General features: G+C 40.6%; 1 pseudogene; it reads right to left on the reverse strand.

Annotated features, from left to right (window-relative positions):
- Positions 1–14882: 14882 nt before the first annotated feature.
- LOC109476744 lies at positions 14883–17209 on the reverse strand (annotated as a pseudogene).
- Positions 17210–18043: the final 834 nt, after the last annotated feature.

The following is an 18043-nucleotide window of genomic DNA, read 5'->3' on the forward strand; positions in this document are numbered from 1 at the left end:
CAAGGAAAAGGTCGTGTGGTATTTTCGCTGGATGAAATAATATTATGTACATAGGGCTAGCTGTGATTATGATTTGCGTGCCAAGGAGCCAGCTAGGGCAAGGTTTGGTTCCAAGTTAGCCAGATACCCCACTGTTGTACATAGCTTGAAAACTATATTTCAATGGAAATGGACAACTCTATCCGTATCCGTCTTAAACCTCAGTGCATAGTCACTAAAGTGGCAATGACTTTCAAGCGAATAAACACTGGTAAACGCCATATAAACTTTACTGTGGCCACTTGACTAGCCTGGTTAATCCAGTCTATCGTGGTTGGGGCAGGCTGTCTTCGGGGCTCTGATAGTTTTCCCCCGTCCAGCTCAACAGACCGCCCGGCACGAGTTTTGGACGCCAGGGGTTGATTTTAGATCGTGGTGGGGTTAATTTAACTCCGGATCCCGTCGTGCAAAACCTATCGGGGAACCTAGCTGAGCCTGGCGGGGAAGAGCTCCTGCAGCCCCGAAGAGAACCCGGCCCAACCACGATAGACTGGCCACCAGGCTACCACTTGACGTGCACACAGCTAGTAAATTGGCTGCTTACGAGGCCTATAAACCAATGAAGAGAGGTATTTAGTCATAAAAATTCACACCAGTCCGTTACTGTAATTACACTATCGTATATTAAAAATTGACAACAGCGAATGTTTACCTTATGTAAAGCTGTTAAATGTATACAGTATATTCTTAACCCTCCAAGTGTCAGAAAAATAATATAATCATTGTTGTAGTACTTAAGAAGGAAACATAGAATTAGTTTTTGCTGACAATTTCTTGTGCACCTAATTTTTTAGGCTGGGTGCACCAGTGCACCTATTCCCAAAAAATGAATTTCAAGCTCTGTTAATGGTGTGTCTTTTTTCGGCAAAGTATCCTTTGGAAGATGAGAAGAAAAACTCTTTTTGCTCTATTTTTTCTTCTTCTCCAAACACATGGTCAAAGACCTTTACCAGACGTCTGTCACCATGGTAACTAGTGCTGTACCAGGCACCCCTGCATGTAGTGTTGGGTTGATTACATTATGTAGCAAGTTGCAGTTTTAAAAGCGTTGGGGCCACTGGTCATCATATACATGTATATGAATAAACAATGCTGGAAGTTGCATTAAATATAAACATATAATATAGAAACTTTATTTGCAAAATCATGCCCGAAGGCTAATTGCTTGTACAATCAAGTATAATACTCATTGCAATACAGTAACAGGAGACAGGTAACAACTGTCTGGAAAAACTTCTACTTCTACTACTACGCTAGCTATTATGGGGTTCGACTTCTTCTTAATCAACATATTAGAATCACGATTATCAAGCAGTAATAGTATTTATTTGTTTGTTTCTTGTTGTATTGCCCAGGTAACATGGGTGGCATGACGGGCTTGTTTATAGGCGCCAGGGTCATAACGGTCTGGAGGTTGCAGAGTACCTGGGCTCAAACTGGGCAGTTAGATTTTGCTCCAAGAAGCAGCGCCCTCCAGCGAATAACGTAGAACCTGCATCGGGGAAAACTACAAGTACATCTAAAGAAAGCATCAAAAGTGTTCCAATAGCGCAAAGAAGTCGTTTTATCAAATGATTCCATATGTAGAAATAGTTTTGATGAATTTTTTTATGTCTTTTGTAAATATACTTGTCGCTTTCGCCGTGCTGATATTTTGTCATGGCATTGTAAGTACTAGTATTCAAATATGTAAGGCCACATGTAATTTTCATGGATGAAATCAACGCGCGCATTTATTTTCGCCTGAATTTGGAAAATAATCAAGAAATTTCAAGATGTAATGAATAGGCAGATGTCTGTTGCGCCATGCTGGAACGTGGATGGGAGATAACTATGAAGAGAGGAGACAAGACAACGCTATGATTTATTTTTTGTCTTTTACTTTGATGCAGTGATGTATTTCATTACTTTTATACGTGATGTTCACTAAATCAAAACTATTTGTACAATGATTGAAAACTTTTATTTTTCAGTAACAAATGGACGCTGTAATAATTGGCAGTAAACCTAGCACAGTATACTATTCTTTTCTTTTCTTGTTTAACAGGGTTTATGATGTCAAAATTTGATAATGTAACCGGAATCTTGTTTTTATTGCGCCCTATCGCACACAATGAATGCGTAAAATGTAATTACAGACTAGCCTGGGTACAATCCGGATTTTCGCTACGCAACGCTCGAAAAAATCTTTTCCGAGCGTTGCGTAGCGAAAATCCGGATGGTACCCAGGCTAATTACAGACTACGTCGATGAAGGTTAGACGGCCAGGTAATACGATACGCCAAAAAGCAGTTACGTCCGTTTCCAAAATCATATCCAGTTGCTAGAGTAACTGCTTTCTGGCGTAATTACAGACTACCACTAGCCTGGGTACCATCCGGATTTTTGCTACGCAACGCGTGATTTTTTCGAGCGTTGCGTAGCGAAAATCCGGATGGTACCCAGGCTAGACTACCACAAGACTACTGACCAATTAGCAGGACCAATCGTTGCTTATCTTCAGAATTTCAGTGAGGAAGAGTTTGAAATATTTTGCCACAGACCAAACCTATAACAATACAACATTTAATTGTTAATAATAACGTTAATTTAATTTAATTAAAGTTATATTTGGTGTGATTCCATTGGTAACAACGCAAAAACTTTCTGTTCATAGCGCCTTAAAGGAAAAATATGGACAAAAACAATACCTCTCAAGTATACACAATCTAGATATCCGAAAAACGATCACAAAATTAAGAATTAATAAAGCACATAATTAGTTGTCATAAATTAAACATAGAAATGGGTCGATACAAGAAAATACCAAACGACCAAATGTTGTCCATTTTGTCCAAACATGATTGAAAATGAGCACAATTTTATAATGGATTGTACACTATACAATGATAAGTGCTTATTGCTGTTCACCTTTCTTTCCACTTGTTCAATTGATTTTGATACGTTAGATCCTATAGATAAATTTAATTACATTCTAAGGTGAGATAACCAATACAGTGTTCACATAGGAAAATAAAGAATGTTTCAATCTTAGAGACTACATGTTAGGGAATAGTTAAACCTTTATTGTTACAAATGTACCACTGGTATATATTCTGTACGTAATTTGCCGCATACATGTATTCTGTACGTAAGATGACGTTATCCATACATGCATTAACTTTAGTTGTAGAAGACCATACAAAAGTCCCTGTACTTTTTATTGTGTCAGTAAAGAATCTGTTATATTTTGTATTACAGACACTGTATCATTAAATAAAAATGCCTGTTCACGTCACAATTCCTAATGCAAAATCCACTAGACAAGAACAAAAAGGGTGCAATACTACCCTGACATTAGAACCAAATGTCATTTAGTAACAGTGTGGGTGCCTTGGAGATACGCCCAAAGACTTTCATTCATTCCTCTGACATACTGTACTTAGAAAACCATATGACATGGGCCTTTGGGCTAGTTTTAGACCAAAAAGTCGTCTAAAATGTTTTTTTGCTCGTGTGTCCTGGTATTTAAATCAAATGACTTAAAATTCGGTATAAGGCTACGTTGGATCATGGACATATGCCTACAGAAATCACACATTTAACATACTCAGCTGAAAAATTGTGTATTTCGGGTCTTTTGAGCTACTTTGAGAGAAATGATGCCCTTGTGTTGAGAGCATGAAATTAAGCATGCAAGTGCCTAGAACACATGCCCACATGTCCTTATTCACACACTTGTCATAATCCATTCTGGGATGGGAAGGGGGATGGAGTGAAATATGTTGTATTTGATCCTAGGCAAATGTTGGTCTTTCTAGTTTGTCCAGTTTCACCTGTCTTGTTTGGAAACAACGGTAATAATGAAGTATTGTCATTTTGGACGCTTGCAGATGAAGGGGTAGGGACGGTTGCACTGGTCATCGTTCCACTGTCCCTTTTGCGGGCGTGCAAGCAGGAAAGCGATGCCGGCAGAACCCAGTCCACCCTGTGGAAGGAAGAACAACAACATTAAACAGCATCCAATGCGATTTCAGGGCAGCAGAACGGGAAATATTTTGAATGATGCAATCTTTGTGATATTGGCACATGCTGCTTCACATTAGCACATTTGAGTCAGCATTTCATACTTTGGTTACAGAACTACAGGAACAAGTCCCAAGATGAGTCCTTTATTTTTTGGGTGTTACCTTAGAAATCAGCCCAGGGCCCTTCCAGTAACCATTTTCCGTCGGAATTTTTGGGAATTTTTGCTCCATAAGGGTCAATATACATTGGGAACGTGTGGTTTCAACTCAGTATGTAGATAAGTGACTAAAATATTGGCTCTGGAAAATCGGGTTTCAAAGCCCTAAAAACTGTACTGAATGCCTTTAAGTGGCACATATCACTGCCTTGCCGGTGTCCATCTCTGCAGTGTGATGGCATTCATCAGTCTCCTCTGCGTCCGAATGTCTTTCTGGTCAATTAATGGGATAATAGGGGTGCTTCCCCGTTAATTTACCATATAGAAATTTTCTGAATCTCTTTCTTGTGAATTAATGGGATGACAGGGATGTTGATGGGTTACCCCCATTGAATCACCATATAAAGATTGTAGTGGCATTGATTGAGGCCAATTTGGACTCAATATGTGGGTCCTTGGAATCGGGGAAAGATGCACAGGAACAATGGCCAGCGGATGGGAAGATAGAGGAGTGACTGTAACGGTTTGTTATATAATTTAAGTTTGTATGTGTTATACAGGAATGTGTCACTCTTTACTGTGTAAGTTTTGATAGGCTACATGATAATAGCATTAATGGCCCGCCCTTTCTCGGTGAATATGGTGTGATAAAGCCTTGTCAGTTGCTATAGCCACCTCATAAAGCCACCTCGTTCGCTGCGCTCACTCGATGGCAACTGACAAGGCTTTATCACACCATATTCACCTCGGCGCGGGTCATTAACCCTTAAGTAATTCCCACAATATAGATTAGCACATTTTTTACAGTGAAATATTTTTCAATACTAAATAAATGGGAAAAATACTCAGATCTCCCGATTCTGCTTGAAAAAAAAAGCGTAGAACAATTTAACCATTGTCCATTGTCAATTTATCGTAGGCTAAGCGTACGTAGCTCAACATCCTGTAACAAGCCCGCCAAGACTGCTGTACATTGTACCGGCATCTTAGATTTACAATTAAATATAAAGCTATTATCAGCATGAAAGTTCATCTGAGTTGGTAAATTACATTATGAAAAACTTAAACTGTTCTCCAACTCAAAATTTGACTCACCAGAAATTTTCGACTGAATCACTCAGTCTTCCTCAGCTATCTGACCCAAATGCTGTGGACACGTGATTTTTCATAAAGCTATATACTAGTAGCTGGCAACCCTAGGCTAGCAATCTCAGCAAATTTGAGCACACACCTTTGAGTACAAGCCGACGCAGTCCTGTGCTTCACTTTTGCTCCAAAAATGGCGCTTGTTGTTGGGCTGACCCTTCTGCCAGTTTGTGTAGGTGACCTGTGACCCATCCGTAAACTTACGGAATTTTCCATCGTTGCGATGCAGTCCAAACCAGACGAGATGGACACCCCACTCCCCTGCAGGGGCTGTGATTAAAGGAGCAAATATTAATAACCTTTTATTTATTCATTTATTTATTAAGTTTTACCACGTACAATATGCACTGTGGATGGCATGGCGAAACAGGTCTTTCTGACATGAAACACCTTTTCAAAACCGCCATACCAATAAAATGACAAAACAATACAAAAAGTAATCAAATCACATAATACAATTTGAAAAACAAATAAATAAACTTAGAAAGTACAAGGCAAGTCAACTTATCAACATTGTGAAAGTTATTGATTCGAGACAACAAATAACGACAGTTATATAGCCAGCAGTTATATCACAGTTAGCGCGGTCTTGTGGCCATTTATTAATATTGTACATTCATGCCCTATCGGGCTAAGTACAGGTGAACAGATGAAAGGGTAATATACATGTTTGTACATGTAGTACAAATAGTTCTAAAACTACACTAATACAAAGGTTCGGAATCTTCTCGTTTCTTAGTGATGTTAAAAATATAATTTGAAATGTAATTTGTTTAATACAGGATGATCAAAGCGCATAAGAAAGACGAATTTTTCAATATTAGTCAAGTATTGGAAGTATGGAAACGTACTTGTAATATATCTGAAAAGATCATTTCTATCATTACTATATAAACTACAATCAACAACAAAGTGGGCTTCATCTTCTACTTTGATTGAGCTACAAAATTGGCAAATCCTTTGCTCCAGAGGTGTGCGGTTGTGCCTTCCTGTTTCAATGCTGAGTTTATGACAGCTGATTCGTAGTTTGGTGATGGTGGTTCTTTGAGTTTTGTTTGGGATTTTAAGATGATAATGTAATTTGAATAGATGCAAATATTGTAATTTGAATAGATCTAGAATAGAGGACGAATGTCACTTTGTTATAGATTGTAGATGACATAGGAAAGAGAGAAATGAACTGTATAGGTTTGTACAAAACCTATTTCCCTACTCCTACACTTGAGCACTGTAGAAAAGTTCATATTCCTAATGCAAGTAGACAAAACTTCCATCGAAAAAAAATATCTGTTCCTTTATCTCTTCAATGACAAAAAAACGAGAAGTTGAATTATCTAATGATTGCTAGTTTTATTTTGTATTTTGACAATGTCATTGTCATTGTCATTATATATCTATTCATCATGTTTTGTTGTGACATGTACTTAGCCCAGTGTGACAAAATGTGCAATAAAGGTCTTCATTCATTCATTCATTCTTTCATTATTCAGCTTTTCAACCAATCAGACATGTTCTGCTATCCTATAGTATGCCCTGGAGCTTATCAGGGAAGCATTTCCAAAAAATCTGTTGATCACCTCTCACTCTTCTAGAATTCTGTTTCACTACCAATTGCTGACATTACTTGTCACAAATTTCACGTGACCTAGGCGTTTGGGCACTTGAATTTTGAACACTTGCTGCAGTAGGGCATTACAAATTTGACACTCATTTTGTGTCGGAACAAAGTTTTGAGGCACTACCTGGAAACGATTATAATGTGATAAAGAGCTTTGTTGTATTACCCACCGCCAGTGATGATTTGGTTGATGAAATTGGCCTCGTGGCGGCTTGTGATAGAAGTCAGATTCGCACCGAGTAGTTTACACTGTAAATTTGCTTTTTCCCATTTAGCTGCGTCTTTCATCAACTTGTAGCAGTGGTTCTTATATTCACTCCACCCTTTAGGGCATGTGTTGGCTGTAACCAAGGAGCTATAGAATGTCCTTGCTGTAACATAAACGATAATTGATGTTTTATTCAGTTTTTCAGTTTCAGTATTTAAGCAGTATATAAGTGCTCTTGGAGGAATCTGAATGCGCTAAACTTTATTATTATTATTATTATTATTATTATTATTATTATTATTATTATTATTATTATTATTATTATTATTATTATTATTATTATTATTATTATTATTATTATTATTATTATTATTATTATTATTATTATTATTATTATTATTATTATTATTATTATTCCAGCACATACATTTGTAAGATGAAAGCACGCCTTGCTGACAGTTCTGTCCAATCCAACCAGGGTCGCAGGTACATTTGTATCCGCCATCTTTGTTCACACAGCGTCCATGTTTGCATGGGATCCTGGCACATTCATTCAGGTCTGCGTCAAAATGAAAAAAAAAGGATGTATAAAAATGCGCTAGATGGAACTAGCAGACAGGCAACTACAGTACATAGATCTCGGCCATTCTTATTTTATTTTGAAAATGGCTGTCAATCAGTAATTTTTTATAAGGACTGGTAAAGAAAAGAAATCCCTTAACACTTCATTTACTAAAACTTTGACTACTACACAAACATAACTTACCTAGCTGACAGTTCTTTCCAGTCCAACCAGGGCTGCAGGTACATTTGTATCCGCCATCTTTGCTCTTACAGCGTCCATGTTTGCATGGATTCCTGGCACATTCATTCAGGTCTGCGTCAAAACGAAAAAAAAAATGTGCTAGACGGAAGTAGCAAACAAGTAAATACAGTACATGGATGTTGGCCATTCTAGTCTCATTTTGAAAATGGTTGTCAATCAGTAAGAACTGACAAAGAAAAGAAATCCCTTAAAACTTCATTTAAAACTATTTTTGGCTTGTACACAAAAATAACTGACCTAGTTGACAGTTCTGTCCAATCCAACCAGGGTTGCAGGTACATTTGTATCCGCCATCTTTGTTCACACAGCGTCCATGTTTGCATGGATTCCTGGCGCATTCATTCAGGTCTACGTCAAAATGAAAAAAAAAATGTGCTAGATGTCTGCATCAAAAGAAAAAGTCTTCAACAAATGAGCTAGATCGACCTAACGAGTAACTACATTACTTAGATGTTGGCCATTCCAGCCTTATTCCGAAAATGACAGTGAATGAGCCAGGGACCTAAGACTAAGACAGACAATAGATTCCCTAACACGTTATTTAAAACTTTGGCTTGTACACAAAAATAGCTCAGGCACCTTTCTGACAGTTCTGTCCAGTCCAACCAGGGTTGCAGGTACATTTGTATCCGCCATCTTTGTTCACACAGCGTCCATGTTTGCATGGATTCCTGGCACATTCATTCAGGTCTACGTCAAAATGAAAAAAAAAATGTGCTAGATGTCTGCATCAAAAGAAAAAGTCTTCAACAAATGAGCTAGATCGACCTAACGAGTAACTACATTACTTAGATGTTGGTCATTCTAGCCTTATTCCGAAAATGACAGTGAATGAGCCAGGGACCTAAGACTAATACAGACAATAAATTCCCTAACACGTTATTTAAAACTTTGGCTTGTACACAAAAAGAACTCAGGCACCTTGCTGACAGTTTTGTCCAGTCCATCCAGGGCTGCAGGTACATTTGTATCCGCCATCTTTGTTCACACAGTGTCCATGTCGGCATGGGTTCCTGTCACATTCATTCAGGTCTGCGTCAAAATGAAGAAAAAAAAGAAGAATATTAAAAAATGCGCCAGATGGAACTAACAGACAAGCAACTACAGTACATAGATGTCGGCCATTCTAGTCTTATTTTGAAAATGGCTGTCAATCAGTATATTTTTTATTAGGACTGATAAAGCAAAGAAATCCCTTAACACTTCATGTATATAAACTTTGACTACTACACAAACATAACTTACCTAGTTGACAGTTCTGTCCAATCCAACCAGGGTTGCAGGTACATTTGTATCCGCCATCTTTGTTCACACAGCGTCCATGTTTGCATGGATTCCTGGCACATCCATTCAGGTCTGCGTCAAAATGAAAAAAAAAATTTAAAATGTGCTAGACGGAAGTAGCAAAGAAGTGAATACAGTACATGGATGTCGGCCATTCTAGTCTTATTTTGAAAATGGCAGTCAATCAGTAAGCTGAACTGACAAAGAAAAGAAATCCCTTAAAACTTCATTTAAAACTTTGACTACTACACAAAAATAACTTACCTTGTTGACATTTCTGTCCAATCCATCCAGGGTTGCAGGTACATTTGTATCCGCCATCTTTGTTCACACAGCGTCCATGTTGGCATGGTTTCCTGGCACATTCATTCAGGTCTACGTCAAAACGAAAAAAAAAAAATTAGAAATGCGCTAGATGGAACTAGCAGACAGGCAACTACAGTACATGGATGTCGGCCATTCTAGTCTTATTTTGAAAATGGCAGTCAATCAGTAAGGACTGATAAAGAAAAGAAATCCATTAACACTTCATGTATATAAACTTTGACTACTACACAAAAATAACTTACCTAGGTGACAGTTCTGTCCAGTCCAACCAGAGTTGCAGGTACATTTGTATCCGCCATCTTTGTTCACACAGCGTCCATGTTGGCATGGGTTCCTGGCACATTCATTCAGGTCTGCACGAAAACGGAAAAAACAGGTTGTTGTGCTAATGGAGGAGCAAATTGGTAAACATTTGTCGAGCATAGATGTTGACTATCATAGACTGATAGCCAATTAGACAAGGACCTTTGAAAATGTGGAAGCACATTTCAAGAGAGACTACAAGAGAAACAAGCATCTTTTTGTCAGAAATCCTTCTACAGAATGACAAGATAGTGGTGTGGTCTCACACTTGCTGTTGTATCCTTTCCTCATTGGCTGTTCATTTCCAAACAGGACAGGTGAAATAGCCAATCAGCATTTGCACCGACTGGATGATTGCCAATCATGAGGACTGAGGGCCTCATACAAACATTGCTTACCTGTGGTTGGTAGAGACGTGACGGTTACTGGCAGGGTCTTGGAGTTCAGACTGATGTTTGCAAATGGCTCGGTCCATTCCAGTAAAGCAGTGTGGTTATCGTCGAAGTACATGTATGTCGTCAGCGATGGAGTGCTCGATGTCTGTAGGGTCGCCCTGACCATCATGTCTTCTTGCATCATTGAGCCAAGTGCGTCCTACAACCGCACGTAGACTACATTTAGGATCTTTAACTCCTAAGTGTAACATTACAACAATCCTAATGTCGGCGCCACAAAAGGTTAATAAGTCTTTGAAAGAAGTATGTTCACAACAATTTCTTTCGAAGAACCGCTGACATTTTACCGTTCGTAGAACAAACAAAAAATGAATCGATTTGACTAACAACACATGTATAAGGATTATATAATAACCCTATTTATATTGTCATGCGGTTGACATATATATATATATATATGTGTGTGTGTGTGCGTGTGTGTGTGTGTGTGTGTATGTGTGTGTGTGTGTGTGTGTGTGTGTGTGTGTGTGTGTGTGTTATGCATTAGTTCCAAATGGCCTTGAATTATACTGTTCGGTGGAAAATCTCGGCAAGTCCCAGCCTTATCGCGTGTTGGAATACAGTTTAAAGGCATCCAATGTGACTCTAGGGCAGCAAAACTAAAATACTCTGAATAAGGCAACTTTTGTGACACATACTGCTTCACATTAGCACATGAAGAAACAAGCCCCAAGGTGAGTCTATTTCTTTTCTTGCTGGTGGGCCCAAGGCCATTCCACTAACCATTTTCCGTCAAAATTGTAGGATTTTTTTTCTCCATGGGTAGATTCAACTCAAGGGGTAAATAAATGAAAATAGTGGCTTTGAAACCGGGTTTCCAACCCCTAAAACCGCATTAGATGCCTTTAAAAAAGCTTTAGAATGAATCATTCCAACAAAGACGGACGTTCAATCAATCTATGAATGAAGACCTCCAGGCCTACCTCAGTTTTCTCAAGGCCGACATGAGTCGTCAGGATTATAGAGGCGATAACTGACGCTATCACCACGATCCCACAACCCACTGCAGGCACGATCACTCTACTGGATGGCAGCCTAGTCCACAGGCCAGTGACACGCGCTAAACACAACAGGAAGATAAAAAGCTGTTGACTCCAATAGCTACCTTAAACTCGACAATTAAGACCAAGGAACATGTGGCGTCGTGTGGCGTAACGGCAGAGTGCTCGACTCGGAACCAAGAGGTCCCGGGTTCGAGTCATGACATGCCACCGATCTCTGCCCTTGGGAAAGGCACTTCAAATTTCCTCAGTTCGCTCAGGTAAAAATGAGTATTGTATTGTCCCCCCCCCCATGTTGTAAGTTGCAAAAAAAAACTTGAGTGTGCCATCACCACGTCTTGTGATTACATGTTGGAATATAAAAAAACGGAACAGAATGTATACTAGTACTATTGCAAGAAGTTTGTAACGGGCGTCGCGCAACTGGATCTAATAAGCGACCCATCCTACGTCTGCTTTAGAAAACCGACCTTTTTCTAGTCTAATTCTATTGCCAAGCTGTGCGAACTGATTCTTAACTATAAAGGCTTTGTTACGGATTGATTGTCGTAAAAGAAATTTTCCAATGTGAAGTCAGTTTTTACTTGGGTATTCGCTTTTAGCTTACTACAACTGCTTATTTCTCGTCGCCAACCAGCGATCTAGAAGAATGTGTCCTTCAAGCGTTCTTTGAAGCACAAGTCGGCCCTACAGACTGTAGCAGTACTGACTGATCCCTGATTTGTGAGTGTGTGTTCTGACGTACCTTTAGCCTTGTAAAGAAAGCTTTCTTCCTCGCCGGGAGCTTTGTTCCCGTGAGCACCCTCTGGTTTGTCGTGGACAGACCCGTCTTCTTCGTATCCGCGTACATCTTCTGGCGTTCCATAACCAGACTCGCCCTTGTATGTGTGAACATCTTCTGGAGTTCCATAACCAGACTCGCCCTTGTATGTGTGAACATCTTCTGGAGTTCCATAACCAGACTCGCCCTTGTATGTGTGAACATCTTCTGGAGTTCCATAACCAGACTCGCCCTTGTATGTGTGAACATCTTCGGGCTTGCCATAACCAGTCTCATCCTTGTATACGTGAGCATCTTCTGGAGTTCCATAACCAGATTCATCCTTGTATACGTGAGCATCTTCGGGCGTGCCATAACCAGTCTCATCCTTGTATACGTGAGCATCTTCTGGAGTTCCATAACCAGATTCATCCTTGTATACGTAAGCATCTTCGGGCGTGCCATAACCAGACTCATCCTTGTATACGTGAGCATCTTCGGGCGTGACATCATCCTTGTATACGTGAGCATCTTCGGGCGTTCCATAACCAGACTCATCCTTATATACGTGAAAATCTTCTGGAGTTCCATAACCAGACTCATCTTTGTACACGTGAGCATCTTCGGGCGTGTCCCGGGCAGACCCCTCGTCGTGCCCCAAACATTCATCGGGCACAGGGTGTAGTCGCCCCGAGCTCAGCTTGGTGATGTCCGCGGTCTCCCCCTTTGGGTTTCCTCCTTCCGGAGGGAGGTTTTCCTCGGTTGCCGCCATTTCTGTTCCGAGAAATAAACAATCCAAACATTATTGACTTGTTATAACTACATGGTGTGGTCCTGTATGATTAGGTGCACTGGAAGCAATACTGTTTTTGTCAACCTGCATTCCCACATTTAGCGAACAACATACAAAACAACAGGTTGAAATTGCTACATTGCTCTTAGATAAAACATAACAGTATGTGTGGCTGAAATTTTCAAGTTTGTGGCGTTTTCGAGTAGATTTATTGTTATATTTAACAAAAACAGAAACATGAAAAGAAAAACAAGTATTCTAGGATATCGAGGTGGGAAAAATTGACCACTGAATGTTCGATTTCACAACACATTTCACAGATTATCACGGAATGGGAAAGAATACCTTATTTTGCCTCCATGTACCAGCCGATGTGTCAAGTCAATATTCCAACTGAGTGTGCGCACACCATTCTTATGTCTGTGTACGTCTGAATGAAAACCTTGAAAAAAAATAGCACCAGACTAATCTCACACCACGTGACAACTTACACGCCCACCAGCTACGTACATCAATAGAGCTGTAATGGCAGAATCTTGTTCAGAAAATGAAGCACATTTCGTTTAAGAACGCTCGCTATACACCGCTATATACCTTTATTAGTTCCTTACAATTAGAACAGACATATACGAAAATAGAATTGTTCAAACATATTATGACATCCAAGTGCTACGATGTAAATGAAAAAAATATGTAAATGTGTTCATACATGTTTCAAAAAGAGAGAAGAGATCCTGTAGATATAGATGTATGCGTAGGAAAGCAATGTACCTTGATGACCTTTTATAACTGTAAACTCCAAAGAAGCCCTGTATAATGTCCTTTGTAGGGATACATATATTTGTAGGGATATAATGACCCCTCCAGTCTTTGCTATACAGTCCACATTCTATTACAAAATGACATTCGTCCTCTATTTTATTCAAATTAAGATATATACATTAATGTGTATATAAGCAGTAATGCCAGAATGGCCCTTGAAGACAGGAATGTTATTGTGCTGGTATGTCCCTATCTTATTTATTTATTTATTTATTCAGCTTTACAGAATTAAAATTCTGTGTTGGTGTGTAAAAATGTTTTCTATGTGTGTTGGAGTGTAACTGTACAATGTTTTCTACATTGGGAGATGTTAATATCTTATTACTACCTCGTGTTTCCGACACTAGTGATTTGGGATGGTCATCTGTCAGAAACAGAAGTTTAGAACATGCTATGATCTTTCCTCCCAATGTCTGGTTTAAGATTGTGTAATGCAGATAAATTGTTGTGTGATTCTGGACTTGCTCTCGAAGTAGATGTTTTCTAGCATCCTTTTATGGGAGACACTACTAGTTGGGATGGATTGTAGGCCATTCTGCCGGGGACTTTGTTCTTGTAGTGTTGAATAAAAGCGGCAGGCCTAATAGCCATGAGATTTGAAAGGAGGGACACGTACTCGTACAGCACTGTTGCTGTTTTACTCAGGTTTTTAATGATCATTGTGTCAACTTGAAGATACATTCCGTCTACCTCAGAACTTTCATTCTAACAGTCACTTTTGTTGCATGTTAATCTCATTACAGTATAAATGAAGCTTATTTTGCAATTATAAGTTCTAAAAGAATGCATCATCTTCAGCACCTTAGGAGCATAAACTGCATGGTCCAATTGTTGTTTTATATTTCTAGAATCATAAGTGTGAACAGTAAAGCCATTTTAATGACTAAAAGTTGGAAATGGCAAGTGGCTTTGGTGCTGACGATGTTTCATGTCATTTGAATAAAACAATTACTTGAACAAGCATATAACATATATTTTTACCTGGTTTATTTTCTGTTTAAAATAGTATTGTCTGGTATTCAATCAATAATACTTGGAACCACAGAACACAAGGTTATGGATTTATCTCCTGACTCTGTTCACAATTATTTAAACCTTTAACATGTCATATAGCATGCATTATACTAGTGCCATGTATGACTTAAAGTTAAACATCATTCATTTGATGCAAAATCTTATAACAAAAAAGAAAATTATAAACAGTACATTACAAAGCCTGGTCAAGAAATATGCTGATGTGCAATGGCGATTGACTCGGTGATTGCTTCTCATATGTACCTGTACAGTTCTATACAATGTCCTTTAAAACACGCCACTGCTATGTAACCATCAGTAGTCAGAGCGACTCCACTGGCACAACCCCCTTTGACTGGTCCCACTTTCTGTTTGAAAGTCCCGTCAGGCGCGAACACCTGCACACGACCGTCTCCTGCGTTACCTACAATGATGCTACCTGCCGGGTCTGATGTTACACAGAATGGTTCTTGGAATTCGCCATCCTCGTCACCTTGTCTGCCAAAATCGAACTTTCGGTTTCCGTCCAGGTCAAACGCGACTACTTTGTGTGCGGTCTTGTCTGTGACAAACACCAAGTAACGTAATTCGTCTACCGACACGTTCACTGGATGCTGTAGTTGCCCCTTCCCTATCTCCCGGATGAGGCTCCCGTCAGGCTGCAGGAGGAGACACGAGTGCTGATTGGGGTCTGCCACGACCATGCGGCCGTCCTTCAGAACTGCCAAGCCATGCGGGCTGCAAATGCAGTCAGGCTGATACGTGTTCAAGAGTTTGCCATCCTTGGAGTAGCGCCTTAGTCCGAAATTTTCGCCCCACGACGTCACAAGAAACCTTCCCTGGGAGTCCACATCAATACCGAATGGCTTCTCGCCATCAACTGGGAAGCTACGCAAAGACTGACCTGTGTTCGCATTAAAGACTTGAACCCCTTTGTTCCCCCACTCCACGACTGCAATGTTGCCGTCCTTATCAACAGCGACACCTGACGGTCCATTCAGTTCCCCCACCCCCGCTGCCCTTCTGTCCGATAGTCAACACTGGGTTCCCCTTCACATCAACATCAAACGGACTTCCTGGTACATGTTGTGAGTTGACCTTGACCTCTAACCTATGGTTACCCGTCACCTCAGGTGTGTACGAGATTTCCAACAAGCCTCCGCTCTTCATCTGTACTTGTGCCAGGACGTCTGTCCCAGACGGGTCCTTCATGCTAGCTTCGACGGCTTTACTATTCGTAACAAAAGTGCGGCCTTCTTGGTTCATTGTTGTCAGTTCAGCAACGCACGGAAACCCCTGGACTGCTGGCTTCACAGAAACTTTGCACTTCGAAACGTCGACGTTTGTTTTTACGCCACCGAAATTGTCGACTTCTTTTTCGACGTCAACAATAACTGTGTTCTCGACGAACTGAAACTCGCTCCAGTCGGACTCCAGGTCCAGCCGTTTTGCCAGCAGAGTTTCCACCCTTGTTTGGACTTGGTTTCCCACCTCCAGAACGTGCACGTCACTTCCGTGTTCTACAGCTTGTTGACAGAACGTCTGTGCGCTCGTCAGTCCGGCCAACTCAAACTCTATCGCTTCCTTCTTTGCCTGTAGAGCCTTGCCGTCGGCTCGGTACTGTTCGTCAAGCTGGCTCAAAATCTCCTGTTCACGCTTTTGCAGAAGGTCGGCAAGTTTGCGGAAGTACGCCTTGGCTTGGTCTGTGGCTTCCTCTTTCGATGGCATCAACATAGAAATCTTTCTGTCAACTTCCTTTACAGCGTTCTGTATTTCCTTCAGACGTGGGTCTATGTCTTGAAAAAGTCCTTGCAGTTCTGCCTTCTTTTTCTGAGCCACGGTGGCGATTTCTACGGGATTGTGATCTTTGCCCGGCCGATGGTCGACCACGGTACACGCCGTACAAACCAAAGCCTTGCAAGTCTCACAGTAGAACTCTAGCTCATACTTCTTGTGCTTGTCGCAGTGTCGCTTACGATTAAATTTGCTAATAGCTTCCTCGGCCTTGAGGGTTTCTTCTGTGGTAACTTCGTGATCTCTAGAACACGGAAGGTTCCGGTGTACGCTGGTGCACGCCTCACACAGTAAGGTAGCGCAATCTGCACACCAAGACTTCGACCCCTCGTCGTTCCCCCCGCACACCTGGCACGGCACGCCTGGCTCCGCCCCTTTCTTGGCCGCCGCGAAGTCCAGCAGGTTGTTGACGTAGAAGTTGGTCCTGAGTCCGTCCACGACTTGGTCTGATAGCCTGACCGGTTCGCGGCAGGTTGGACACTCCAGCGGCTGTTGTTTGGCGGCCCATTCTTGCAGACACTCCCTACAGAAGCTGTGCAGACATGGCAGGATTTTGGGGTCCCGGAAGTTCAGCATGCAGATCGCGCACGTCAGGAACTGATCATCAAAGTCGTCTGCCATGTTACTCGCCATCTTGTGGTGCTAAAGCTTGTGTCAGTGTTCACTGGCCGAGCAAATTTCTTCTTGGAAGATGGTTTCGCTCGTATCAGGTGACAAAGGCAAACCCGTTGCTAAGTGATACCTGCTGACGGCATTATTTTCAAACTTGATCCACCAGGCAGTGCGCGTGACCTCTAAACTTTCAGGTCGGGCTAGGTGGGATACGGGTGGGGTAATGTATAATTTGGGAAAGTTTCAATTTACTCAGTGTTGGTCTGAACGTTTAGCCCCTTTTGTCATAATAGATAAATTGCTGTGTGATTCTGGACTTGCTCTCCAAGTATAGATGTTTTCTAGCCTCCTTTTATGGGAGACACTACTAGTTGGGATGGATTGTAGGCCATTCTGCCGGGGACTTTGCTTTCTTAGTGTTGGCAGGCTTGACAGCCAGGATGAGAGTTGAAAGGAGGGACACACTCTGCACCATTGCTGTTTTACTCATTTTTTTAAATAATAATCATGTTAAGATACATTCGGTCTACCTCAGAACTTTCATTCTAACAGCCACCTTTGCTGCATGTTAATATAATTAGCGTTTAAATATGAAACTTATTTTGCAATTACTAGGTCTAAAAGAATGCATCATTTTTCAGCACCTCATGAGCATAGTGTGCATGGTCCAATGGTTGTTTTTATATTTCTAGAATCATAAGTGTGAACAGTAAAGCCATTTTTAATGACTGAAAGTTGGAAATGGCAAGTGGCTTTGGTGCTAACGAATTTTTATGTGATTTGAATAAAGCAATTACTTGAACAAGCACATAACATATATTTTACCTTGTTTATTTTCTGTTTAACATAGTATTGTCTGGTATTCAACAAATAACA

This window comes from Branchiostoma belcheri, unplaced genomic scaffold (assembly GCF_001625305.1).
Source record: "Branchiostoma belcheri isolate BF01 breed outbred unplaced genomic scaffold, Haploidv18h27 scaffold39, whole genome shotgun sequence".
NCBI lineage: Eukaryota > Metazoa > Chordata > Leptocardii > Amphioxiformes > Branchiostomatidae > Branchiostoma > Branchiostoma belcheri.